At 48.8% G+C, this 26,744-nt stretch overlaps 1 long non-coding RNA gene across 1 annotated transcript; it reads right to left on the bottom strand.

The window, feature by feature from the left end:
* Positions 1–1,997: 1,997 nt before the first annotated feature.
* Positions 1,998–19,828, bottom strand: LOC122463042. The gene is made up of 4 exons (XR_006286006.1): positions 19,675–19,828; positions 16,937–17,122; positions 7,474–7,684; positions 1,998–5,630 (listed from the first exon to the last, which is right to left on the bottom strand). It is a non-coding gene; the product is annotated as an uncharacterized LOC122463042 (long non-coding RNA).
* Between the last annotated feature and the right edge of the window lie 6,916 nt (positions 19,829–26,744).

Below are 26,744 nucleotides of genomic sequence, written 5' to 3'. Positions count from 1 at the left end.
AACATTATAAATTCCCCCCTCGTCCTCATATTCCTGAGCCAGAATCTTTCCTCCACCAAACTATGGGAGATGGAAGAGCCTCTTGGCATTGCTGAGCACACAAAACAAATACTACTTTCAAGGTTTGTGTTCTGTAGAATCCTAAAACAATTGAAATAATTAGCAAAGCAGCATCTTGAGCCAGCTATACGGCTTCAGTCATAATAACCCTTTGAATATGCTTTTTAAGTTCCCCTTGACTTGGGTTTGCTGCATAACTCCCTTTTGATGCCAAAAGGCCTTGCAGGCAGAAATATGTAGTTTGTCTTTCACAGAAGCATTGTGGGTAACGCAGTCATCATATTTCCCCACTGCACAGCCGGTGCCCATTAAGATCTCTGGGCTCTTATTTCAAAGATGACTGGAAATTGGTGGGAACACAGTGGTTAACATTAAAAGACATATTTGGCTTAGGGTGGCCAACATTTCAACCTGTTTAGCACTGTAATATCACAGCTGTTTGCCTTTTGTTTCATATCAGAAAGCCAAAGGTTTTATCAAAATAAGAGAGGTCCCCCCCACCCCCCTGCGCTGCAATCACATTTTCAATGCTCCAGTTCGGCATCAAGACTGGGGCGAGCGTTCTGTGGATTGTCTGGGGCCCACCTAGCAGGGGAAGAAAAAAAAAAAAGGGAGGTTGGAAAATTCTAAAGCAGCAAAGCAAGAGAAATGATAAACAATGGGGCAGGGGTTTTTTCACTCATTTGTTGTTTATTACCTTTCAAATTCAAAACAGTCTTCCCTTCTTGTGAGTCAGTTACCCAAAGCAGCTTGGTAAATGCATCTATTCCTAAAGGGAGGATTGGATTTCCCTTGACCTGATGGTTCACGCATCAATCTGTGTACTTTGTGGAACACATGCTGGCTGAGGGAGAATAAGTGCCAGGGAGAGCACCCCAATTCTCAGGGCTGGTCAAAACCCAGCTGCTGCTGGGTACTTCTAATTGCTGTGCTGATTTGTGGTCTGTCTGGCTCCTACACCAGTGTTGTGTAGCAGAGCTCCCCCAGCCCCAGGACCAGGCATGGGGGGAGGAAGCAGAGGAGCAGACGTGGCATTGGCACACTTGCCCGCAGCACCGAAGGGCTAGAACTCGGGGTGCAGGGGGTGCTGCCACACCCCTCTGGCTAGAAGTGGTTTCTATCATATACATGGTTTACAGTTTGGTTCAATGGCTCTCAGCACCCCCACTATGCAAATTGTTCAAGCATCCCTGCCTTGATGAAAGCTCCCCTACATGCAAGTGCATCCACTTTTGTGGCCCTTCTAGTCAGGGAGGCCTGTTCAGGAGAAGCTCACTGGCTCTCTGAGCTTGGATCCCTGGTACAGAAATGTTCCATGGATGGAGGAGCTAGGTTCATTTATCGTATATATTTGTGTAGAAGCCAAATTTCAGGCAAAATTTCCAGCCAGCTTGTATACACATGCCAAAACCCCAGCAGAGAAATGCTCCTAAGCTCCCCTGACTTCCCTGTTCCAGTGTCTCATCTGTGCCTGCCCAGAGCGTCAGGGAGGAGAGGTACTGGGCTCCCTGGCCAGAACACGCTTCTACACCCCTGCTACCAAACATACCTGAGCTCCTGCTACAGCCCCCCCTCTCCCCCCCCCCCCCCGCACATGGGACTGGGTTGATCCGCACAGGTGTACATTTTTAAGGCGAAATGAATGGGGTTACCGTCCATGCTAGTCAAGTGAGGCCCAAAATTTTAAACCTGTTTCCTAAAGAAGGCCAGTCTGCAAGTCACTTCAGGGGGAAGAGATCTCCCGTCTCCTATCCCAGAGGAAATGCAAAAGGTTCCTTGACTGAGTTCTTTTAGGTCAAGTTTCTGCTTTAATACAAAAGGGGACAGTCTTAATCCCATCATGGGTCTGATTTTAAGAAGCACTCATGTCACACAGTGCCTCTGCAAAAAAAACTCAAGAGCCCCTACATTGTTAAGTTAACTAACAACTGGAAGGCTGCAGTGTAACAGTACTTTATTTCTTAGAATGTAGAATGATAAGATACAAGAATCCCCAAAACAGAGACACACAAAGGAGGCTGCTCCCTAACAGAGAGGGACAGCTCACTCCACCTCACTCTAGCCTAGTTCGCTGCAAAGTGACACAGATAGTACTGGCATGTGACACTTCCCTACAGAGCCCCATAACTGCGAGCAGGACAAGGAAAACCTCTGAGAATTTAAAGTGATAGATCACAATTTTAATTAACACTGTTTTCAATATACCACACACACCACCAGTTGTCAGACATTTTATGTATGCTGCACACATAGTTACTGTATCTGTAGGGGCTCAGTCCCAGGGTTAATTATATTGTCTAAGAAGCTGGATAACTTAGTGGGTCTCTCAGCCAGACAACAAGCCCTCAGTGTTGCCTGCAGAATAAACCCTTGGTTTTCTGCTAAACTTTAGAGGATATTTTTGTTTGTTTCTCTTAACAGGCTGGTTACCTGCAACCCAAACATAAAAGACCCTATGTTCCGAACGCATAAATCTGCTCATGGCGTCTCCGGCAAATCTCTTGATCAGCACGTTCCTCTCTTTGCTCTTTATTTACTCAGGTGTAACAGTCATTATGCCTGCTAGGAGAAGGCAGCCAGCCCTGGATGGGTTAGAAACTCTGGGCAACGACAGATGCCCCTAGTAAATAGCTGGCGTAATATCCTGCCCTGGGTAGGAGCATGGAGGAGTGAGGAAGAAGCATAGAGGTTGAAACCATATGAGGGTTCAATGAGCTGGGGACAGAGCAGGGCAGGATGACTCAGGGCAGGGCAGAGAGCACATGGGGTGGGCTCAGAGGAACAGCTGGAACCCCTGGCTAGCACATACTGTCTACGTGCTAGCCAGCTGGAGCCTGGACCATGTCCCCTAGCTTCCACCTAGCATGTATCAGTAGGCACAATGGCATGCGCGTCCCCCTCCTCGTGCTAAATCGGCTCCCGGCTTCTCTTGTGTGCGGGGCTGTCATGGGACAGTTCCCCTCACTTCAAGCCCCATTTCATGGGTTGCAAGTAACGCTCCTCTGTCCCACGGAGGCCAACAGTGCAGCACCCTACCCACACCAGATATTTACCATGGGAACGTGCCTTTTTTTTCCTGAATGGGAGAATTTGGTCTATTTAATACACAACAAAAGGGAGGTAAACTTGTTACACTTTTTAATGACTTTGTCCCTTTGGTTTATTGTGCTGGGATGCCAAGTGCTAGAAGCTAACAATACACGGCACTTACACCACCTACAAATCCCTGGGGGCTTGTCCAGCTGGGACAATGTGCTCTAGGATTCCCATCTGTGGGGGCACAAGGTGCAGCTGGTTCATAGCTATGGACCTGACAGGTTTCCATGGCAGAGGATGATGGGCTATATGGAAGCTCACAGCACGGGTCCTCTGTGCAGCTGCCTGATATTTGTGGGCTTGGAGTCTCATTGTGATTGGGCTACAGAGATACCTAGAGAGATTCATAGAGTTTAAGGCCAGAAGGGAACATTACATCATCTAGACGGACCTGCATATCACCGACCACATAATTTTACCCAGTTACTCCAGTACGGAGCCCAACAATTGGATATGTCTAAATCATCTCTTCCAGAAAGGCATCCAGGCTTGATCTGAAGCCTTCCAGAGATGGAGAAACTACCACCATTTTCCTTGATGTCAGATAGGAGCTCCAGCTCCTGTCACCTACACGGTGACAGAACCCACGGTGGCCCTCCTGACTGGTGATGTGGGGGGATGGAGAGAAGATCCCTAGCTCTCAAGGAGTCATGGAGTTTGGCCATTATTGGATTTGTTCCCCTCCACTTGAGCGCCGTACAGGAGCACGTGGGCCTTTGTTATTTGTCTGACTCCACTTTTCCCTTCAGAATGTGTGTCTGTTGGTTCAGACAGTGAGCAAGCCCTACAGACGATCAACTCAAAGCAAGCACAGGAGCTGGCACTGCAGTCTTCTGCTCGGCTCCACGCCAGCTTCCACTGCCATGCATGGCGCCTCCTCTTTCCAACCTTGCCACGAGAGGCTTTCGCTGCACAGGAAGACAGGCTTTGGATCTTGGAAGAGCTCCTCACAAGAGATCAGCTCCCCCACGTCCCAATGAACCTGGGTGCTCCCCTACCTGAGAGCGCGGCCATGCTCATTTCTGGACGCGTTCACAAATACTGCAGTCGGCGAGGCTGCATAATCTCACAGGGAAGAGGATGGAGGACAATGTTTACAAACAGCCGAGGCATTAGCCAAGTAACTGTCTGGCCAACTTAGGACACCTTAAAGGGGCCTGATATTCCATAAGTGCCGAGCACTCACCCTCTGAAACAGCCAAGCCCCTTTAAAAGGCATCTCAAAGTTGAGCACCCAAAAATCATGAACAACTTTTGGCAATTCTGGTCCTAAATCCATATTCATGGGCCTAAAGAAGCAGCTAGTTATCCAGCCTCATAACCCCATTGGCTCTACAAAGTAGATGAAGTCTCAACAGCCAGGCCAATAAGGCTTCTCCCTATAAAGGCCACAAGATTAACTAACATGGTAGCAGCCGCTGCCTTCAGGGATGTTCAGCAGGGATTTGCTCTAATCTCATTGTAATTTATTGCTGTCGTGTTCCAACAATGCTTCACACTCACACATTTTTTTTTACAAGGGGCAGAAAATGAATTTGTTGTTGCTGAATTGAGAACATGGTCAGAGGTTGTTTCACCAATAATCTGTCAACTGCTAGGTTATCCCAAACAGGAACACACCAGGGCAACCCTTAAAAGCTAGGTAGGTATCAAAGCCAACCATATAAACAGAGCAGCACAAAAATAAGGCCCCGTAAGACTGCTTTAGGTAGTGGCCTGTTAGCAGTTAACAGACAACTTCATCTTTTCCCAAGGGGTTTATAACCTGGCCATTAAAAAAAAACATGCTCTATTCAGCAGAGTTCAGCTGAATTTAAGTAGGAAACAAAAAGGATGTAAGGGCAGGGCAAGAGGGAATCAACCCCCAGACAGATCTGGCTGTCTAACATTTGGGCGGGAAAAAAATTGGAACACAAGATTAAAAAGAGAAGGATATGCTCCCCTGCTGGTTCAATGAGATTCGAGATTAAGGGTGATCCCTTACACATAGGAGCACCAACATCACGCTATGTATTACTGCTACATTTTTGGCTGGATCTTATCTGTGCCCCCAGGAATAGCCTCCACAGCAACCACAGCCTTGCGTGCTCTGTGCGAGAGCTTGCAGGAGCAGAGTCCGTACATGAGCAATGCATTTGGATTGAAAGTGCTCAGAGCAGATTTGTAAATGGGTGTGAGCTAGCAGGGTTGCATAGATTGGTTCATTTTCACTCTCCCACTCTCAATAAAAGACTGTTTTGGTCTTAAACCATGTGTGGATTGTTAATAAAGTTTCCAAACAAACAAACTACAGGTTACAGTTCATCCCTTTTCCTTCCTCTGCATTATCAGCTCAGTTGGACAATGAAAATTGACGTCATCAATGGAGACCTCGAGGAGGCAGGGGAGGGAGAGGAGAGGCATTTAAACATCTTGTATCAAGTGCTTTTCTTTACTTTGCCAATCTGACTGTAAAGATAAAGGAAGCTGGTGACCTGCATGAAAGGAGATTATCGTAAGAATAACGTAGTGAAGTTCAGAAAAGTGGGAGTTCCCCCAGTCCTCATATGAAGAATAGAATATTATCACCCAGTGTTGGAAGATTTTGGGACCTTGCAGGTCATTTCCCTGTTGGAGGAGAAATCATTGATGTAATGTCAGAGTTGTGTGTGTGTGTGTGGACACTAGTCCTTGAACCGAGGTGGTCACAAATGGCACAGCACCAGTCCTCACTTGCAGGGTTTGCAGCCCAAACCCACCAGTGTCCAGTCCCCAGGAAGCACCTCCGCACCAAGAATTGCTTCTAGGAGAGAGAAATAAGCAGAGCGAACTCTTGCTGTTTGCTAGAGCTCCCTACAAAGAACTGACACCATCCACCACAAAAGGACAAATCCACCCTCAAACCAACAATACAGCATTTCTTCAAAGACTGCGCACTACTTGCATGATATGAAAAAAGATGAGTGAGACTATGTGCGACAGCGCCACCCAGCAATTCCCCCGATAACCGTACTTTTAAATATTCAACTTGCACCACAGCTGTTCCAGTCTGGAGCTACAACCATGTCCCAGAGATCATCCGCGGTAGAGTTACTTTCCATCTGTGTTCCTTTTCAGTTTTGATTTAAGACTAATGCTGTGTAGACAATGATGCGTTTTGCAAAGATGGGTACTGTGAAGTGTTCCTTGGGCATCATGAGATGTTGGCAAAAGCTGCTTGGCTGATGCTAACTGAAGATGTGGCCTTTAGCACCCCAAAGGCAACTAACCCATCCACTCACCCTGGGCTCCTAAAGATATAAGCCATTGTATGGACTGAATTAGTTGTCAGACCACAGATAGCAGCATAGGTATTTTGTCACTTACTTCAGAGACTTCATACCCATTTCCACAGGTCTGCTCCTTCTCCCACTGAAGTTCTGGCTCCATTTGCTCTCCTGGTGGAGTTGGCAATGCATTTTCAGGATACATTTTGTACAGCTAGGGTTTGGGTGTGGGCAATCTGGCCACACAGACATGCAGAAGGACCCCAAACAGCGGTGTTGCAAAGCCACCCAATGGGATGTCACCCTTTACTCACACTTGGAACTTAGCAATGAGTTTGTAGGCCCTAGACACACAGCAATAGAAGTTCTGGTTCAGACTAGAGATGGGCCTTAGCCACAGAATTGAGACTTGAATCTGAGCTTGCCCATAGCCTGAAGGGGGTTCACATCCACAGGTGCCGGAACTAGGGGTGCTGCTGCATCCCCTGTTTAAAGTAGTTCCCATCATAGACAGGGTTTACAATTTGGTTCAATGGCTCTCTGCACCTCCACTTTATAAATTGTCCCAGCACCCCTGTTCATACCTGGTGTTCCCCTTCAGAGCCATCCTACAAGGGGGTTTGGATCTGCAGCTCCATTCTAGGCCCATCTCTAATTTGACTCAGTAAGTTTCTTAAGAATGCATTTCTTGCAGCATTTCTGACATAACCAAAATGAAAACAGCTTCTCTTAGCATCTAATCGGTCTCCCATTGAAGAGCCACATTGCTTTCAATTAAGAGGCGGATCAGGCCCGTTTATCATTCCATCGTGTCTCCCAGAAGGGATTAGGGGCTTGGGAGAGTTATCTAAACTATGTGGACCAGAGAAAAAAGACTCCAGTCACTGTTTGGGCCCTATTTTATCCTAACTTTTCCGCTCTCCCTCTGGGGAAACACTTCACAGATGTTCTACCAGCTGCGGAAGTTCTCTCTTTATGCTACACTTTTTAAAATAAAAAGGTTTAAACCACAAACAACATTCCAGTAACTTGGCAAGTCTGATTTAAATCCATCAAAGCAAGGAAAACTCACATTAGATGGGGCTGTGGCTTCCTTCTTAACTCTGCCCTTTGCGCCTCGGGGTGCAGCAGGAGGCTTTCCCAAGAGCGGGTGGCTTGCACACAAACATTCCTGCCTGGACATGGAGCTCACTGGCTTGGAGACAGCAGGTCCCACCAAGCAGCTAGCGTTACTGGAGCTCAGTGTGGTTTCTTTCCAGTTCTTTTCTTCACTGCCACATCCCCTGTGGGAAAAGGATCAACTTTTATGCTCATCCAACTTGAAAAGACCCCATTCTAACATTAGTCCCTTCAGCTTTCCCGTGCTCCGGCCAATTGTTTCTCTGTCGAAGCGTGTCTAATTAGAGGCAATCATTTTTTGGTTCACAGAGGCCTTCCTGCTTGTCAAGGAGAAGACGATCTTAATCCTCTGTGCCGAAATAATACGTCACTGCGCAGAGTGGGTCACAGAGGATTATGATGGAGACTGGTGGGGGAAAGCCCTTTGCACACATGAGAAGGTAGGAACTATTGATCCAGAGGCAGGAACCAGGAAAGAAACCCTGCAGAGCAGATTAGCCACGTGAACACACAAAGCCTACAGTAAGACCACCACCACACATGACTGAAATCCCTGGGTGAATTCACATCTTTTGCGGAAGAAGTGTCATCAGCACCTCTGATAAAAATCTGAGTTGGAGAAGGCCAAGGAAATTCTTATAATACTTTCATGGTGAGAACTCCAAATCATTCACAAAAGATAAAATCGTAAATTGATAATGTTGGATGAGGCTTTTTTTTTTTTTTTTTTGGGGGGGGGGGGGGGGGGGAAAGAGTCACTTTTTCCAGTGGCTTACAGTGCCCACGGGAGAGCAACCTGATATTTATTTACAAAAAAAATGGAAAGAAAAAGACATTTCTTTTTCAGAGTCTTATTCTTTGTAAGTATCCAGAGCCCACAGTGATGGGCACATTTTCAGTGAATACAGCCCAGTGATTAATTCATAGCAAGTCATTTAAAAGCTGACAAGTTTAGGCACTGTCCTGGCCAAATCCCATATGGCTGTAATTACATGCAGCTTATCTAAACTCCCCCTTCAAATAGGTACAGCATTATTCTTCACTTCCTGCTCTAAACTCTTGAGTAGTTTTGCTGTGCACCATTGAACAGCTGCTGTGTTCTCCCCAGAAGTGGCTGCATTTCATCATTTTAAAAATGTGCTGTATTATTGTGGCTGCGGAGGAGGGAGAGGAAGAAACACCTATAGGTCCTAGGTCTACCCTGAAAGGGAATTGTGAGGGTTAATTCCTGTTTGGGAAATGCTCCTAGAGTTTGAAGCAGCTCAAATTTTACAAACCTCATTTAATAAAAAAAAAAAACAAAACCCTTAGACCCCTCCCACATTGCTGCAGGACAGATTTTTCTGCGCACGGTGCTGTACATGCAGCCATGTAGAATGTAACAAGTACAGCGTGTACATCCAAGGACGTGAGAAGCACTTGAAACTTTGGTATCTGGACAGGCCGCAAGCAGAACTATTAAGTTACAGACACAAACTGTAAATACAGACAGACTGTGGCAGGAGGCCTCCCTTCCGGACTGGGAACGTCAGTTATGCTTCATCAGTTGTTCAGGGGGCTTGGAAATGAAACTCTGCAGGGATGGCCCACACAGCGCTTCTGCTGCTGACAAATGTGAAAAAGGCTGTCGATGAGGAAGAGAACGGTTATAAATGGGTAACTCCCCGGACAAGCTAGAGAACTATTTATAGCAAGCTTGAACTTGGCTGTTGGCTAAACCTACTGTGTTACTCTGCAGAAGCGGAGGAATAAACCAAACCATCTTTTGGATGGCCGGATAAATTCGCCGTGGCTTAAATGTGTTCAGAGTTCTGCTGCGGAAGCCAGGGCTGGGAAGGAGGTAGGGGGGCGTCTGGCCCCCTAATGCCGTAAAACAACTCTTCCCTAAAGCATATTCTCTAGGATTTGCTCAGGGCAGTTTTCAATGAGCAAGGCTGATGGCTGAGCTTGTTAGAAACACTGAGCTAGATGGCTGGAGGGGAGGGGAAATTCCACAGATTGCTGTGGAAGACACATTGCTCAAGGACAGCTGAGAGATAAAGGTAGGGTACATAGGAGCAGGACCCCTCTACTCACTGTGCCCTCTGCAAGCTGCTGTGATCAGAGCTTTGTCCCTCCCATTGGAGCCCCCCCTCCCCACACCACACCCACTTAATTTCTTTTGGCAGGTGCCCTGCTCACCATGGGTGCTGGTGATTTGCTGGGAAGTCCTGTAGGCCACAGCCTGGAGTCCATGGATGAAATGGGAGTGAGCGAACTGATTCAGTAAGGAGAAACTCTGCCCGCTACAGTTACGTGCCCGCTATCACGGCACAGCCTGGGAGCCTTAAAGCCGAACCTCTGGGTAACTGCCAGCAGGAGCAGGACTGGTTCCTGATTGGCTGCTTGGGGGCAGGGAGGGAGCAGACTGTTCCTGTTAATTCCTCATGGGAACAAACTTCCTCCCCAAGTGGAAACTCTCATGAGAGAAAGTTTTCCACAGTATGCATCCGATGAAGTGAGCTGTAGCTCACGAAAGCTTATGCTCAAATAAATTGGTTAGTCTCTAAGGTGCCACAAGTACTCCTTTTCTTTTTGCGAATACAGACTAACACGGCTGTTACTCTGAAACATGAGAGAAATAGTCTTTCTTGGGCACCAGGTGCTCAGCTGGTTCAGAGAGGGGCTATCTACAGCGCCTCCTGGGGCCTGCTTTTCTCAATTTGTCTGAGGATCTTTTGGGGGCTGGTTGTTCCACTCCCCATCCCCACTCCCAACAGAGTACTGCGTGATCCGGCAGGGGCCTCCAGAACAGCAGCTGGACTTCAATGAGCCGTCCCATAGCCCCAGCTGAGCACTGCTGTGGGGGAAGAGCCCACCCCTCAGCCAACCCTGGCACCCTACATTGGCACAGTTTGCTTTTTAAAAGCATTTCCCCCTGAAAGGACAAAGCTCCCTGGTTCTCTGCATTCTGTATTGCCAGAACGATCCCCCAGCCCCACCTCTCACTGCCCAGATACAGGCCCAGCCCCCTGCTAAAAACTTATTCCAAATGGCCCGTGGTCACCTGGCATGGGCGGAGACAACGAAGCAATGGGAACGAATGTGTGAGATCACAGCTGAGCCTGGGGCCCGGCAGGCAGTAGGGGCAACGGAACGGGGAAGCGTTTGCATGGCATGAGGGGGCGTCAAATGCCAAGGGCCAAATCCCAACCCAAACTTGGCTGGGCTACAATACTAAACACATGCTGTGTGGTGCGTTAGCAATGAAGCACGTTACCGAAAAGCAGGAATGGTTCCCACTGAGTGGTGACACAGTAGCCACTAGAAGAAACAAAGGAGAGTGGGGTTGGTCCAGGCTGTGGCCACAGAGCAGGCATCTGCTCAGAGACAGCTGCCAGGCTGTAAGCACTTAGGGGCAAGGACTGTCTCCTTTTGTGCCTTGTCCAATGTCCAGTACCTCCTCTGCACTTAAGGACAGCAATGCTTAGCAGCATTGCCTAGTGGCTAGAGCACTAGCCTGGGACTCAGGAGGCCAGGGTTCAACTCCCGGCTCTGCCACTGGCCGGCTGTGTGACTTTGGGCAAGTCAGATCCCCATTCTGTGCTTCATTTTCCCCACTTGTAAAATGGGGATAACGATCCTGGCCTCCATTGCAAAATGCTTTGAGACCTGCCGATGGAAAGCATTGCGTACACAGCACCGCTCTTAATGACTTTGTTCTACATGGCTGATATGTCTGTGCAGAGCAGCACCGACACAGACATACGGACACGGACACCTTTACATCCTGACGCAGACCCCACTCTCCAAAATGGGGCCAAACTCCCTATCTACACCATTCCCGTGTTTATCCAACCCTCCTCTGAACTGGCCCCTCATGGACTCAGACACACGAGTTTCTACCACCCGAACTCAGGAGCGAGGGAGAGCCAGATTATGAGCCCATTCAAGATTCCCTCCCATATCAGTCTCCCATCACATCCCTTCTCCACCAGCCCTCCTCGGCCAGCCAGCTCCGCTGCACCAACAGGGAAGCCTGCGGAGAAGACCAGTCTCCTGATCCTCTGCTTCCCCAGGCCCCCACAAAGCCCAGAGGCGAGGGGACCTTCTCCCCTACCCCATGGAAGGGACCATTTTGGAACACCGAGAGCGTCTGAAGGCAGGAAGAGGTTTTAATAGGAACAGTTTTGCAACCTTAACTGTAGAGCGTGCTACCAGGAGCCTTCTCTAGTACAGGGACTAAAGCGATTGTTATGGGCGTCCGCCAAACAAGCATTTCCGCCCAGTGCAGTGGTAGGAGCACTATCTTGTGGTGAACGCAGAGGAGTAGGAATCAGTAGACACAGGTACTACTCCCAGTTCTGCCACAGACATCTTATACTTCTCCGTGCCTCAGTTCCCCCACCTGTCAAACATCCCAGGGGTGTTGTGGGGCTGAATTCATTCACATCTACAGAGCGAGCAGCGCTCCTCAGGTGGGAGGTCTATAGAAGTAACCAAGCCGGATTATTTCAGACCCCTTGGGATTGTTTTCATTCAGACCTCAGTTTTTAGTGCCGTCACCTATGTCAGTTACAAGCTATGTGAGAGGGGGAAACCGCCCTCCCACCCCCGGGGAAGAAATCCTATGGAATCATTCACAGCCCTCCCTGCAGGACAGGCGTTTTTAATGTATGGAGGCACAAAGGCTGTTCTCCTGCCCTGCCCTGGCCGTCAGGTCAGCTTGGTGTGAGGACATTCAAATGTTTGTAGATCAGTTTATGGGTTTGGGGACTGGCAGACGCTGAAGCTGAATCTTGGCACCACCAGCTAAGTCAGGACTTAAAAGGACAGAGCTGCCGGCAGTTTTCCATGCCTCACAGCTGAGCTGGGTTAGTACTGGGAGGCCAGCTTTAAAGCTCAGCACTTGGAATCTAGTCCTATCTTCAATACAGTGCCAGAGTCCATGAATGTGCTTGGGGCAGCCTGGTGCCCCCTTGTGATCTGCTCAGGGCACTGAGCGATGGGTCATAGACTGGGGTGGGAATGGAACACTGCAATATGTTGTATGCACTAGCTCTGTTCTTTAGCACGGAGAGTTCCTTTTGTAACAGTATTTTTGGTATCAAATCCAGGCCTTCGGGGATGGTGCACGAGCCACGAAGAATTCAGCTTGACTTTCACATCCCAGGTGAAGATTGTTTTGAGTGACAGGCAGGAAAAAACAACATTGCTTCCATTGCAAGCTCTCTGGGCAGGGACTATCTTTTTCTGCTGTGTTTATACAGCGCCTAGCACCATAGGGTCCGGTCCATGACTGGGGCTCCTCGGCGCTACCACAATACAAACAAATACTATTTGTTAACTGAGCAGATATGATCTGCAAGCCAATGACAAACAGCAAATAAGGTTTCAGAGTAACAGCCGTGTTAGTCTGTATTCGTAAAAAGAAAAGGAGTACTTGTGGCACCTTAGAGACTAACCAGTTTATTTGAGCATGAGCTTTCGTGAGCTACAGCTCACTTTATCGGATGCATAGCAAATAAAGGAACACCACCATAGTTTTAGTCACTTTGCAGCACAGAACCTCCCTTTAGGATCCTAATGAGCCTTTAGAGGCTTGTAGATTAAACTCCTCTCAAATGACCCATATGGGGCACAAAATAGAGCTGCGTGAATAACATCACCGCACATGGTTCAGTGCTTGCACACTGGTGTATAAGGGCTGGAATTGGAGTCACCCACAGGTATCCAATGGCCTTTAGAACCTACTGCTCAGACTCCTAGACTACGTGGTGTCTTTATCTGGTCCCTGTGACCGATTCAGACGGTGTTGAATGTAAGATGAAAAGGAAAGTCCAAGCTCTTACAATCATAGTGATACCCTGCTGAATGTGCATTGCTATAGTTTCATTGTAGAGCGTCTATCTATGGCTGTATGAACAAATGGTGTCTTAGACAGAGGAGCTGCAGAAACTCCGGTTGGGCTGGACAACCCATGGGCGGGTCAAAGCCATTTCTCTTATTGTATTTAATACACAAACACACACCCCTCTCTTCCACTCACTTATATTTCATTCTTCTCTCAGCTTTCATTGTGGTCACTGCACTGAAACCACATGCTGGCAATAAAGCAACAAGCCCCGGTTATAGCATCACAAAGCCTGGCTAGAGAAGCGTCATTTGCCACCCCTGGCTCCCTTTAGACCAGGCACTGACATTCTACACAGCACACGGGCTTACATTAAGCTCCTACACATGGCATTCCTCCCGCACAAAAACACAGTGGATCTGAGAAAGCCATGGCTTTCTTAACACTTTGGAGCAGCCTCCCTTGCGTTACTTGAACTACTACAGTGATCACCCTCAACATTACAACATCACTTCTGGCAAAGGCTGTGGTTTGTGGAATGCTATGGCGCTATTTCCCCAGGGCTAACCTGGGAATCTGGTTCCCCACCACCTCCTATTTCACATCCACACGAGCTCCTAGCCTGGCCATACCGTCTGTTAACTGTCTCGGCCAGCATGCCATCAAGGTGATCGGGCTCTTCCCCCTCCCCATGTTCTACAGATAGACTTCCAAAACATGGAGCCCATCTGGGCTAGCAGCAAAGCGACTGGCTTCATCTCACCATGCATGCTGCAGGGAGGGGATTGCAACCGATGAATTACACATGCGAGGCCAGATTCACCGCTGCCCTGCGCCACACCTCGTCATTTACACCAGTGCAAAGAGGACATCAGACCCCAGATTCGTCTGGTTTTATTATATTACACCCAATCGGGACTGGTGCAAATGAGGACACCAAGTGGAGAATCAAGTCCATGACATCTGGCTGTGGTGCAGGACCCTCCTGAGAGTTGCACCTGTTGAGCTGATGCAAAGAGTTACTAGAGGAAGCCATTTGAAGTGCACAAAAACAGGTCATTGGTCTTACAAAACCCAGGAACTACATGTTCCTGAGCCTACTGACACCGTATCTATTTACACATACAGGGCATTATTCTAATAGCACCCAGGCCATGGTCCTTTACCACCGACAGACTAGATTTCCCTGCTACAGATATTAGCTGTTTAATGGCAGATTTAGACAGATTCAGCTGGATCTGTTCCCTGCATGTGGCCCAGCGAACGTGCAAACATGTTGATCTAGCAGGCCCAATAATCTCCCAAAGATTACATCTGACAGATGGTGAGACATGGTATTGTCCCTCCCCATCCCCCTTCACACACACGATTTACAGGACCAGACTGTACTTACTGGTAACTGTATGCTTCTGAAATTCAGGGGCAGCAGTTAACTCTCTCCCTGTGCTATAAAAAGCCACATCAGTTCTTAGCGGCGTAAGGTACCCGACGTACGTGCGGGCTCCTTCCAGGGAACATTAATCTTATCAAGTGGCAGCCCAATGCCAAGAGATTAACCGCTGACCCCCTCGCCCCCAAACTGAAGTAGAGCTAGTTACAGCTTCTTGGTTTTACTACTAGAAGAAATATCACAGTGGGTGGGGCGCCCTCTCAGAGGGAGATCTGGATAAGACCAGAAGCAGGAAGGACAGTGCGGGGGGGACGTAGCTTGTATCGGCTATGATTTTTTCTCCTGTGGAGGGCACCTTTAAACAGAGAGACGCTCCCTTTCCTGCGGCGGAGGGAGCTGTCCTTGTGTATCCAGTGGCAGCCTGGCTGCGGAGCAGATACACACAGCGGGCTCCCTCATGGTGCTGCTCCCGCTAGCTGTTTACAGGCAGTAAGGGCCTGGTCTTGCAAAACCCTAGCTCAGGTGAGAAGTCTGCGGCACCACTCATGCAAGTTAGTGCTATTATTATTTCTATTACAGTAATGATGTGAGGGGCCCTTAGAGGCCTCAGCTGAGCTCAGGGCCCCATTGCTCCCACAGAGGGAGAGATGGTCTCTGCCCTGAAGAGTTTACCCTCTAAACAGAGCAGATAGACAAAGGGCAGGATGGTAAAGAGAGACAGAAATAGGGGAAGTGACATGCCCAAGGTCTCCCAGAAGGTCACCGGCTGGGCTTGGCATAAAACCCAGGCCTTTTGAGCCCCAGACAGACACTTCAGACCCCCTGTGTGGCCCTCCCTGCCATAGACCTTGCGTCCTTTGTGCTTTACAAGTCCCTTTGAGAAAATGATTTCATCTTCCAGGTAGATGGGGAAACATTCCCTGCAAAAACCAGGAGAAGCTTCAAAAGCAGAGAAAGTCTAGCAGGGCCGTGGTGTCTCAAGGCCTCCAGCAGCTTTTATCTCGTCCCAAACGTTCCCGATGGGAGGGCTCTCGGAAGGGTAATACTTGCCAGCGTCTGCACGCCTGGCAAGCCATTCTATCCAATCCCCTCAAATCACCTCTGGGGAGAAACCGTGTTCTAGGGTCAGTGACAGATCCAGGTCATTCTCAGCTCATAAACGGCCTGTGTGACATTTACAGAAGAGCTTTGATCTGTCAAAGGGGTTTTCTGTAGCTTACTGAGTTCCCCTTCCACGGGTTTATTTATGGCCACTGCTGTATTTTGTGACTTTATTACACATTTTTAAGCAAACTTTATTCCTAGCTGGAGCGATGAAAACTTCAGAGGCATGATCTCATTTACGAGCAGCAGCCTTGGCAGCTCGGAGACGGCGACGGATTCCGAAACATCAAGGAACCAAACCATGAATTGCTTTCTGTATCTTTCCTCCCTCAATGGAGCAAAGGCTCCACCTTAAGAATGGGAAACAGAGCCTGAGTCATGCATTTCACTCCCATGACTGTCCTTCCTATGGAAGAATAGAGAGGCAGCAACTGAAGGATTGTGGGTACGTTTTACCTGCCCAGAGATCTTTAGGAAGCACTGAGGCTCAAACCCCAGGGGCCTGAGTAGCTAGACGGATACAATGGGGGTGCACAGGAAAAGGGGAAGAGAAGGACCCTCTCTCCCCAGGCTGTTACTGCACAACACACAAGCACAAATGTCTCCTGGCTTTGGCACCCGCCTGCAAATCAGCCCAGATCCACCCCGGTCTGGCCCTGGCTTTGCTCAAGGGGGTGCTGAGTCTTTACAATGTGGTCGAGAAACCCACTCTGAGCTTTGCATTCGTAACAGAAGGGGGGGTGGGGAGGGCCTGTGCTGGGAGATTGAGCTCTGGAACCAGCCATCAGTCGGTGGCATTTGGATTCGAACCCCACCTCTGACCTAGGCGAACGCTGCACAGCGCGGCACCGAGTACGAGCACTGCTGTCAACAAGCGACAGTAGCTCCATTGATCCCAAAGGTCATCCTGACTGGGAAAATATCAGCTTTATCGGCCTGGCATGTTGCTTTCCCCCCCAAGATAACGGGCATGCCCCAAGGACTTTATTTGCTGGAGTTCAAGGGCCTGTAGCACATACAATTGCTCAATATGTTACTGCTTATCCCCTCTCGGGGCCCTTCTGCAAAGGGAAGGCAACTTTAGTTTACCTGATTTGCTGCAGGTCCCCCCACTTCAGCTTAGCTCCCCCGTGGGAGACCTGCCAGTTCACGTTTGCTCACGAGTGCACCTCCAAGGGGCATTCCTTAGCACAGTGCGTGTTCTGGTGGGTGGCACTATTACAATGCCGCTCTCCACGCGGACGCTCTCTCCCGCATTCAGCAATGAGTCAAGTTCTAGGAGTGGTAGTGAAATCAAGTTAGTTCAGCAAATCACAGCTAACCCTGAGTGATCTGCACAGCCTGCAGCTCCCACACCAAACGGTGATCTCTGTTCCTGCTGTGGCCCAGACTTAGCAACGGGGACAGTGCTGGGATGAGGGCTTGTATTATTAAGACTTAAGCCCCCAGCAACATGAAGCAAATTCACAGTGCTGTAATGACAATGATGCAGTGACACTGGTGCAAACCCCTTACAGAGCCAGGCTGCAGTGGTGCAAAGCAGGGTTCATTCGGGTGCAGCAGACTTTGGTGGGCTTCTGGCCTGAGCTGAACATAGCCAGGGCCTTCACCATCACTGCAGCACATCACAAAGCTGACACTTGCATGCTGGGGCTAGAACGAAGCTGCACTTGTCATGCCAGTGCCCAAGCCTGTTCTGGCACTCACAGGTCTCTCTGCTGTAGTTTTTGCTCACCCATCAATTTCCGGTGCTAAACGATAGAGCCCTGCGAATCTGCAGATATCCACTTTATATCTGCAGCCCCTGTTTGTGAATCATGGATCAGATGTGGAAACAAATTTTGTATCCACGCAGGGTTCTACTAAATGAGGGTTAGCAAAGTACTGGCATTTAAACAGCAAAATGCCAAGAAAATGCTGAGCTCGTTCTCTGTGGTCTCTGGCTTGCCTGTTGATTCGTTAGAGGTCCCCAAACTGCTACCCCAGCGTCCTGCGTGCATGCAACATGAATCTTCCCTTGCACGGCTCCACCTCAGCTACCCTAATGCAAACAGAGACTACGCCACTAACCACCAGCAGGAGCACATTTGCCACGTTAAAAAGCAGCCGATGAGACTTAACAAGAACACTTTTGGCCATCACATCTGCTCTTTGGTGACTGCTTCCATTTGTCTGTTCTAATCAGGAGGTATCACTGGGCTGAACCGTAGGTCTCCCGTTACCGAGATATTACTCTTGCTCCTGTATTTTAACTCAGGCACTTGAGCTGAAATTCACCATCAGTCCGCAGGTGCCCCACCAGCAGAAGTTTTTCCACAGCTACTGCCTCAAATACATTAATTTGTTGTGGCGTCCTTTAGACTTGCAGAGTTTTATTTTCCCATAATAAATCAATCAATCAATAAAAGTAAAGTCTGGCATGTGGTTCATGCATAGGAGGGCCGCCCATAAATCCAGCTGTCATTCAAAGCCCCTGAAGTCGATTGGAAGTGTCTCCTTGACTTCTGTCGGCTCAGCTCAAGCCTGGCAAGACATTCTATATCGAAGGCAATATGCTGGGATAGTGCCGTATCACAGGTGAGTGAGGGACTCTGCTTTTGCACCTAACACCCCAGCCCAGTGCAGCAATGTGCCAGCCAGGCAAAGTTGCTGTAGTGTCCTAGATGCAAGGACCAAGCTGCAGTTCTTACTCACACTAATAGCTCTTACTCGCCAGAGTAATTCTGCAATGTTTATTCTTGAAGTCAATAAAACCAGGCCCATGACTCATGTGTGAGCTTAGCATCTGGGTTCGCTAGCCAGGGATTTCCTTGTTAAATCAGGTGTTTTATGGGCAAACACTGATAAAAATGCAAATTCTTGAGTGAATAAACCTGTCCGAGCCAGTTTTCATATGTACTCTCTTTAATCTCTGATGGACAGGGTCAATAATCCTACCTGGTAACGGGGGCTACTCAATTTTCATCAATAACTTCATGCTCTGGAAGGATTTAGATTTTATCAACATTTCTGCTCAGCTACCTGGATACATCAATACTGTACTATCCTCCTCTAGGGCCCAGTCCTGTAAGGCCTCTAGAGCTTTCTGCAACTAGCTAAGAGCCTTCAGTATACTGCAGTACCACACACAGAACCAGGCCCAGGACTTGTTACCCAGGACAGGCTCTCTTTGCACTTTGCTTCCTCTGAAGCATCTGGTACTGGCTGCTGGTGGAGATGGGCTACTGGCCTGAAGCAGAGTGGCATTGCCCATGTGCTTATTATTCAGACTCTCTCTATACACCTGTCCTTTGGTCTGGAGATAACTGGGGTGACTGCGCTGCAGTGATCAGGGCTGGAAGAGCTCCACTAAGCCATCATATTCATCCCTGCCTATGCAGAAAAGCTCCCTCGAGGATACATTCACCACTACACTGTGTGGCTCATTTTTGAAGGACCCAAGAGTGGGGCCTGCCACCAACTCTGTACTCCACAGCCCATTTGACACCACCTGGGAGGAATTTGTTTCTGAACCTGCAGCTTAAGTTTTCCTTAGGTCAAGAGAATCTTATTGCTGCTAATTATAGCCCCCCCTGCCCACCCACCTCACCTCCTGGGGCCATGCCTGCCCCCCGTCCTGAGCATACTCACTGGTTGGGGGCCCAGCATCCGCATCAGAACAAGAACAACACAGCTTGCAGCAGGTTTACAGAAGAGCCCCCGTTCCTGGGTTGCTAGTTTGAGGCAAGTTCTAGCAGCACAAAGGGCCCTGGCCATCCTTTACCAGGCAACAACCAACTTTAGAGCCCAGGTCAAAACAAGTGAAATTGAGGAAAACCCACACTCACCCAGGCAGTCAGCAGCAACCAGCAAGAAAGCCTATCTCCTGCTCCTTCTGTGCAGGGGCCATTTTTGTGGTAGCATCACCGTCTCTGTCTGCCTGGACACTGGGAAAACCCCAGCTGTCTATAGTCCATAATAAGAACCCTCATTATATGCCTCATTAACGCTGGCTGGTAGCTGCTCATAGATTCCAAGGGAAAAAGGGACCCTGGCGATCAGCGAGTCTGACCTCCTGTATAACCCAGGACACACAACGGCTCTGAAATCATTCCTAGAGCAGAGCTTTAAGAGAAACAGCCAATCTTGAGTTATAAATTGCCAGAGGTGGAGAATCCACCTCAATCCTTGGTAAATTGTCCCAATGGTTAATTACCCTCCCTGTTAATTATTTACACTTTACTGCTAGTCTGAATTTGTCTCACTTCAGCTTCCAGCCAAGGAGTTAGCTCTTTCTCCGCTAGATTGATGAGTTCGTTATCAAGGATTTGTTCCCCATGAGTGTAATCGTCACCCCTTAACTGCTGTTCGTTAAGCTTGAGTCCCTCACTATAAAGCAGGTTTCCTAATCCCTCTACAATTTACCAACATCCTTCTTGAATTGGAGACACCAGAATGGGACACAGATTCCAGCAGCAGTTGCACCAGTGCCAAATACACAAGTCAAATAACCTCTCTACCCCTACTCAGGATTCCCCGCTTTATACATTCCAGGTTCAGATTAGCTCTTTTGGCCACTGCATCACACTGGAAGCTCATATTCAGTTGATTATACACCATGACCCCCAGAGTCATTGCTAGAGAGCTCCCTATCCTATAAGTATGGCCCACATTTTACCTATCCCTGTGTGTGGTAGGTTGTTTTGTGAAATAGAAACTGGGCAGCATTATCCCAGCAGGGCTCTCTCTCTCTCTGAATCCCAGAGCCTCCACACTCTGTCTCACCCCGCCAGGGATGTCCTCATGCATGTCACTGAACATGGAATGTGTGTGGATCCAGTAAAGCCAAGGAATTTCCTCAGCAACTGGCACATTTGCAAATTACCCGTTCCCTGGAAGACACCCATGCAAATCCAGACTGGAGACCCGATCCTGCAGGCCTTCCTCAAGCAAAACTCCACTGACTTCAGCCTGAGTAAGGAATGCAGGAGAGGCCTCATAGCTCTTGATTTAGCCATGGCTTTATATTTTAAATGAAGAATGGTTTTGAGTGAACCGGTGAATCCTCAGCCTGCTCAGGCCAATCAGAATCCCGTCTCTTGGGGAGTGCAGCTGGGATCATTCAGCTCTTTGTTTTAAAGGCTGTATTTCATTTTCTTCCATACTATCCTGCAAATGCAACAGTCTCCAGCTACCGATGTCACAAGCAAGCAGCTTTTCATCCTACTCCCACCCCATCTGGGTGGGTTTGATCCTCACTCAAGTCCCGCAAAGTCTAATGATGATAACCAACCGGGTCGATGTGACTTATGGCTCAGGATTACATCCGTGCCAAACTCTCAGACTATCCAAAGGAAGAGAGCTCGAGGACAAGAGTGTGAAGCTATGAAGCATCTGCTGGATAGACTGGTAGAAAAACGTGTAATCCCTACACCACACCAAAACCCCAGCAGGGAGACTCCTTTACTAAGCAGCTTTACCACAAGGCAATAAATTGCAGCAAGCTAAGGCAGTGTCTCTGCTGCTGTTGTGAGTTAGTGCTTCCCAAGTGTTTGAGTACGGGAAAGGGCCCTGCCCTTGGTAACAGGCTAATGCCCTAGCCTGGGCCAAATTCCTGGGCAAAGCGAGCAGTGGCATCAGTTGGTTTTAAGACAGGGCAAAGGGGAACCTGGCGTCAGGTGGATATAAAAAGGTGTAAGATAAAGCACACGCTGGGGCCCTGCACCCAGAGCCCCACTGACTCCTGGGGGGCTCTGCACAGACACACTGAACTGCCTGCAGGGAGTGACTTGCAAGCTTGGAGCCTCGCTGTGCAACCTTGTGCAAGTCTGTTAGGGCCCAATCCTGCAAGGTGCAATATGCTCAGGGGAGATGAGGGCACCTGGCACCTGCCAGGAAGTACTTAGCACTTCATAAGCATGGGTGTATCACCCCCGTGCCTCAATTTGCCTGTCTATAAAAAAGCCTGAGAACACTTGTCTCTCTTACAGGGCATACTGTGGACCTTAATTAATCCGTGCTGGAAAGGGGGCTGAGATCCTCAGATGGACGGCACGGTGTAAGTGGCAAGAATTTTTACATGGCAAAATTATATTGCTCTGGAGCAGCAAAGGGAAACACCTTGGCTGTTTCTGGCAGGACTGATTTGTACTCCTGTAGCTTGATCCATCAGTGTTTGTGGTGGAGGAAGTCGTCTATTAAGTTTTAGTGGGGCGTACCTATAGTTTCCAAAGTGTTTAGTTATTTATTTGCTTAGTCTAGCGTCGGTGTTTTGAAAGGCATCAGCGCTCGGTGAGTCATCTCCTCAGCAGCCTCTGGGAGCTTCAAGGGGCAGAGTGGTGCCCAGCACAGTGTCACTGGGGGGAAAGCACCTTGCATCCTGCAGCCCTGCTTTATGCCAAGACGCACATTCCTGCCTCTAGCCATGTAGAGCCATGGGCAGCTGCAGTATGAGACAGTGCTAACGCCAATGGGGAAAACCAGAAAGAGCAACGTGTTCAAGGAGAAAAGCATAGCTCTGGCACTAGGGACCAATGGTGGGAGGGTCTGAATCTTCCTGGGTACACATGGCACCTGTCCTTTGCTATCAGTAGAGAGAAAGTAAAAGGACCCAGGCATTCCCAGGAACTAGGGCACTAAGTGGTGACACCAACTAGACCAAATATATGCAACCCATGGTCTTGAGTCCTTGTGCATGGCTCTTGTGGGGCCCATGGCCACAACCTCAGCTAGAGGAAATTAGCATATTGGAGCTAATCTGGCTCCATGTCTCTGATCAGGGCAGGGAGGAAGTGAACAGGCTTGGCAAAGCGGGATTTGATAGGATCCGTTCTTCCAATACCTCTCCCCCTGCAGGGACCAGTGGAGGCCTAGCTCCACCACTGGAGGTAGAGAAGAGAGAAGGCTGGGGTGCTTTGGGGTTTGCAAGACTAAAAGCAGGGCTGGTTTGGTTCTGTGTCTCATCTTATCTGAACCCCCAAAGCTTGAGGGGTTTAGATTAGGCCTGGTCCTGGGCCAAAACCTCAGACCCCAGGGCTCCTGGACCTTAGGAGGGCTACAATCCGACTCAGAGCTGGCTTTCGTGGCTGGCCCCACATCTCTCTACAGCGAGACAAACCAATGCCTTAGCAATGGACACCTCTGGATTCTCAGGGTACATCTAACCTGCAGTACAAGACCCATAGCATGGCTGCGGCTGGCCCAGGTCAGCTGACTTGGGCTCATGGGGCTATAAAACTCAGTGTAGACATTTGAGTTCAGGCTGGAGCCTGGGCTCTGAGACCCCAAGAGAGGGGAGGGACTCAGAGCCTGGGCCCGAATGTCTACACTGCAAATTTATAGCCCTGCGGCCTGCGCCCTACAAGCCCAGGTCCACTGACCTGGGCTCCGAGACTCAGTGCCACGGGTTTTTTAATTGAAGAGCAGACGTGCCGCAAGGGGCTTAAAAATCCAGATCCACATGCTGCCGCTTGGACTCATATCCAGCTTGGATAAATGATTCTGCCCCATCTCAAGTGAGGTGGTGCCATATATGCCTTTTCTCCTAGGAGCCCAGCTGCACGAGGATTTTATGTCACAATTTTAGGAACCCTGTGTGGGTCTCTGTAGCTCCATCTAGCTGCTAACAGCTGCATAACACCTCACCAGATCTGGCCTCTTCAGAGAGAGGAAACTGTATCACTAGGATGTGGCATGTGGCAGCGCGGACACAAATGACATCCAGTGGGTCAAATCCTACCTTCTTCACTCCACTTTCATTCAGTCCTCGCTCTTGAAATCAATGGGCACTTGGCCTGCGTGAGGATTGACTGAACATGCATGCTTTGACCCACTGATTCCTGCTGTCATGCAGGACACTGCTTTAAAAAGAAAAGTGGCACTTCTAAACCCTAAGGGACCTATCGGAGCTTATTTGAAGATCTGTCCAAGCAATAGGCATGGGGTATCCAATGTAAAGGTCTTGTCATAAGACACCCAGAGGCTCCCCTGTGCTAGGCAGCCTGCCTGGAATGCGGGTGCACATTGTTTTTATCGGGTGGGTCATAGCACCCGCGTTTCTCAGCATTGTTTGCATTTGGGGTCGGGACTATTCTGTCATCATAAATGCTTTGAAGAGTAATAAATGCCCCATCCCTATTCAGGAACACACAAAGGCACATGCTTAATCTGAAGCATGACTTCAGTGGGACTTAAGCACCTGCTTAATTACGTTCCTAAATCTGGGCCTGAGTTTTTACCACATCTGTGGGAGTGGAGGGAGCTCAGCACCTCCCAGAATCCGGCCCTTTGTTAGTCCAGCTAAACCAGAAACTTAAACTACTAAGAGAGACTCTTAACACTCCCTTGTTCTCCGTGACTCCTTCAGGCCATAAGCTCTTTGGAACAGGGACTCACTCTATCTCATTCAGCACTGTGGCCATTGTTGGTCTAGCTGACAATTACCAAAAAATAATACACAAGTCTTGGTTCATTGGCCAAAACGGAGTCAAGTCCAAAAACCAAACAAACAGCATCAAAGGTGAAAAATGAATGAAGCCCGGGTCCTACAAGTGTAATCCACTAGGGCATGTGTCACAGGTCCCCCTCTGTGCCCCTCCACCAAGGATCTGGGTCCGGCATTGCTCTCAGATAGAGAGGCTGTTTCTTTAGCTCAAGCTGTGCTAACTCAGGCTTTTAGCTCTGTGGGGTCTCAGTTCAGTTTCCGGTAAGCTGAATAAGATGGAGACCATCACACACACATGGATGCATGAGCTTAACTTTACTCAGGTGAGCTGTCCCCTTGACTTAGCTGAGTGGAGCCTTTGATTTTAAAATTCATCCTGTTTTAAGAATCGGAAAAGTCATTAGTAACGTGACATTAGTTACATGAGCTACTGGAAGGCACTCAGATACCACAGTAATGAAGGTAGTGTAGGAACCCATACTGAATAGAATGATTATGGCATTAGTTTGTAATGTATCATTATTAGCTGAAAGCATCTTTTTCAATAGACAGCGTAACAGGCAAAACCGTGAAATGTATCTGAATTTTTCAGTCACCGATCAGAACTGGCTAAAGAAAGCTTTCGTAAGATGCTGTCAAACGAGAAAGGTCGTTCAAAGGTCTCATGGAATTTTATATGCATTTTTAAACTGCTGGGTTTTTTTACTAGCATTCTTAATTAGTGTGTTTTAGTTTTCTTGCGTTTTGTTAGCCCAAATAATTCTCGTTCTTTACAGGCCAGCTAGCAGGTGCATGCATTATTTTATGTCAGTGTCTGAATTCTACTCACTGCCCTTTTAGCTCTTAGCTAAAAAGGGTGGACCGCAGCTCAAGAAAAATAAATAAAGGAATCAGAATCTTGGGGAGTCAGAGGTAGAATTTTATTTTATCAAAACAAGGGGAGGTTTTCTCTCGTATTTTTTCAAGAACTGTTGTTCTAGGTGTTTCCTGAGGAAGTGACCCCCCCCCCCCCAATGACTCTTAGCCTCTGAGTTTTTTTCAGCACAGAGACGTTGTACAATACAAACAGCCCAGCATGCCAGAGAGTAATTTAGTTCTGCTGTTGAATTTAAACCGACGGACGGCAAGGGAGCCGGACGTTTTGACTCTGATTCAGCAAAGCACTTAAGTGAGTAAGGAACAGTTGTAAGCGCCTGTTTAAATTAAGAACATGCTTAAGTGCTTTGCTGACTCAAGGTCTTTGCAAATAATTGATCTAGTCGCTGAAGCACCCCCTGGAAGACAGGGCTGGATTGACTTGAAACAAGAAGGCTTCAGAGCAGTTAGCTGTTGATTCATTGCATTTAAGTGGCTTTAATACCACTGCAGGCAGAATGCAGCGTTTGTGTGATCTTACAATCAGGCTGCTGGAGCTGCTCCAAGGAACCAGAACACAGTGCCAGACCTAGAGTTGGAGCTGAGGGCCTATCACTGAACAGCCGTCAGATGGTGATAACTTTGGGGCCCCTTGTGAGTGGACTCCCGCACCAATGAAGTCACGGGGGCTATGGGCAAATCCAGGGGTCCTCCTGCACAGAGCTTGTTGCAAGTTGGTGACCTGCTTACTCTTCACCTGGCCTTGCGTTGATGCAGCAAGCTGGAGGTGAAAGTCCTGTCTTCCATTACAAGGTGACAGCATGGGCCTGATGCTCAGTTACACCATGCCAGCACCTGGGGCAAGGACAGGCTGAGTTAAAGTGACTTTAAGCCACCAGTGCGCTCTCCGTATCCTGGGGCCAGGTAGGGGCCTGCCTCGCCCCCAGGGTGAGTGAAGGAAGCCACAGGATGCTCTGATTTATGCCCTGTTGGACTGCCAGGAAGCAGACAATAGTCAGCGTGCAGGGCATGGTGGCCATACTCCTATCAGACCTCTGTGCTGGGGACTGGAAGCTGGGGAAGAGCCTTTAAGGCCTCACTACAGCAGCCCAAGAAGGCCCCCTACACTGAGGGCATTCTCAGGGGGCTCCACTATAGCAACCTGCGTGGAACTGGAAGGGAGAAGCACAGGTGCAGGAGGGAAGAGTTTGGAAAGGGCACCACCCACTTTAAAGCCTCTTGACGTTGTCAGAGCAGCGCACAAGCACCTTGCCCTAACTGAGGGGCAGGCCTGTAGAGGAGGATGCTACTCAGTAGCATCAGCTCCTTCGTTACTGATTATAGGTCAACAACCTTCATTTGCTTCTCTTTCTCCCAGGTGGCTCAAGCCATGGAAGCCGGATGGGACTGCAGATTGTGCATGGGATCCGAAAAACCAAGCTCCAGGGCTGGTTCAGTTTAGGCTATCAGTTTGACCCCTGATGAAGTCAGGGACAGTTCCAAGATGGCCAAAGTTGCAAGGGAGGGCTGTGCTCAGATCCAGCTCTTGGCTCAGGCTCACCTGGGTATCTAGTGTAGACGTCCCCAGTAACACTTAGGCTGAGGAAGGAAGGGGCTAGG

The sequence above is a fragment of the Chelonia mydas genome, chromosome 15 (assembly GCF_015237465.2).
Source record: "Chelonia mydas isolate rCheMyd1 chromosome 15, rCheMyd1.pri.v2, whole genome shotgun sequence".
Taxonomy (NCBI): Eukaryota; Metazoa; Chordata; order Testudines; family Cheloniidae; genus Chelonia; species Chelonia mydas.
This window is presented reverse-complemented; position numbering and strand designations above follow the sequence as displayed.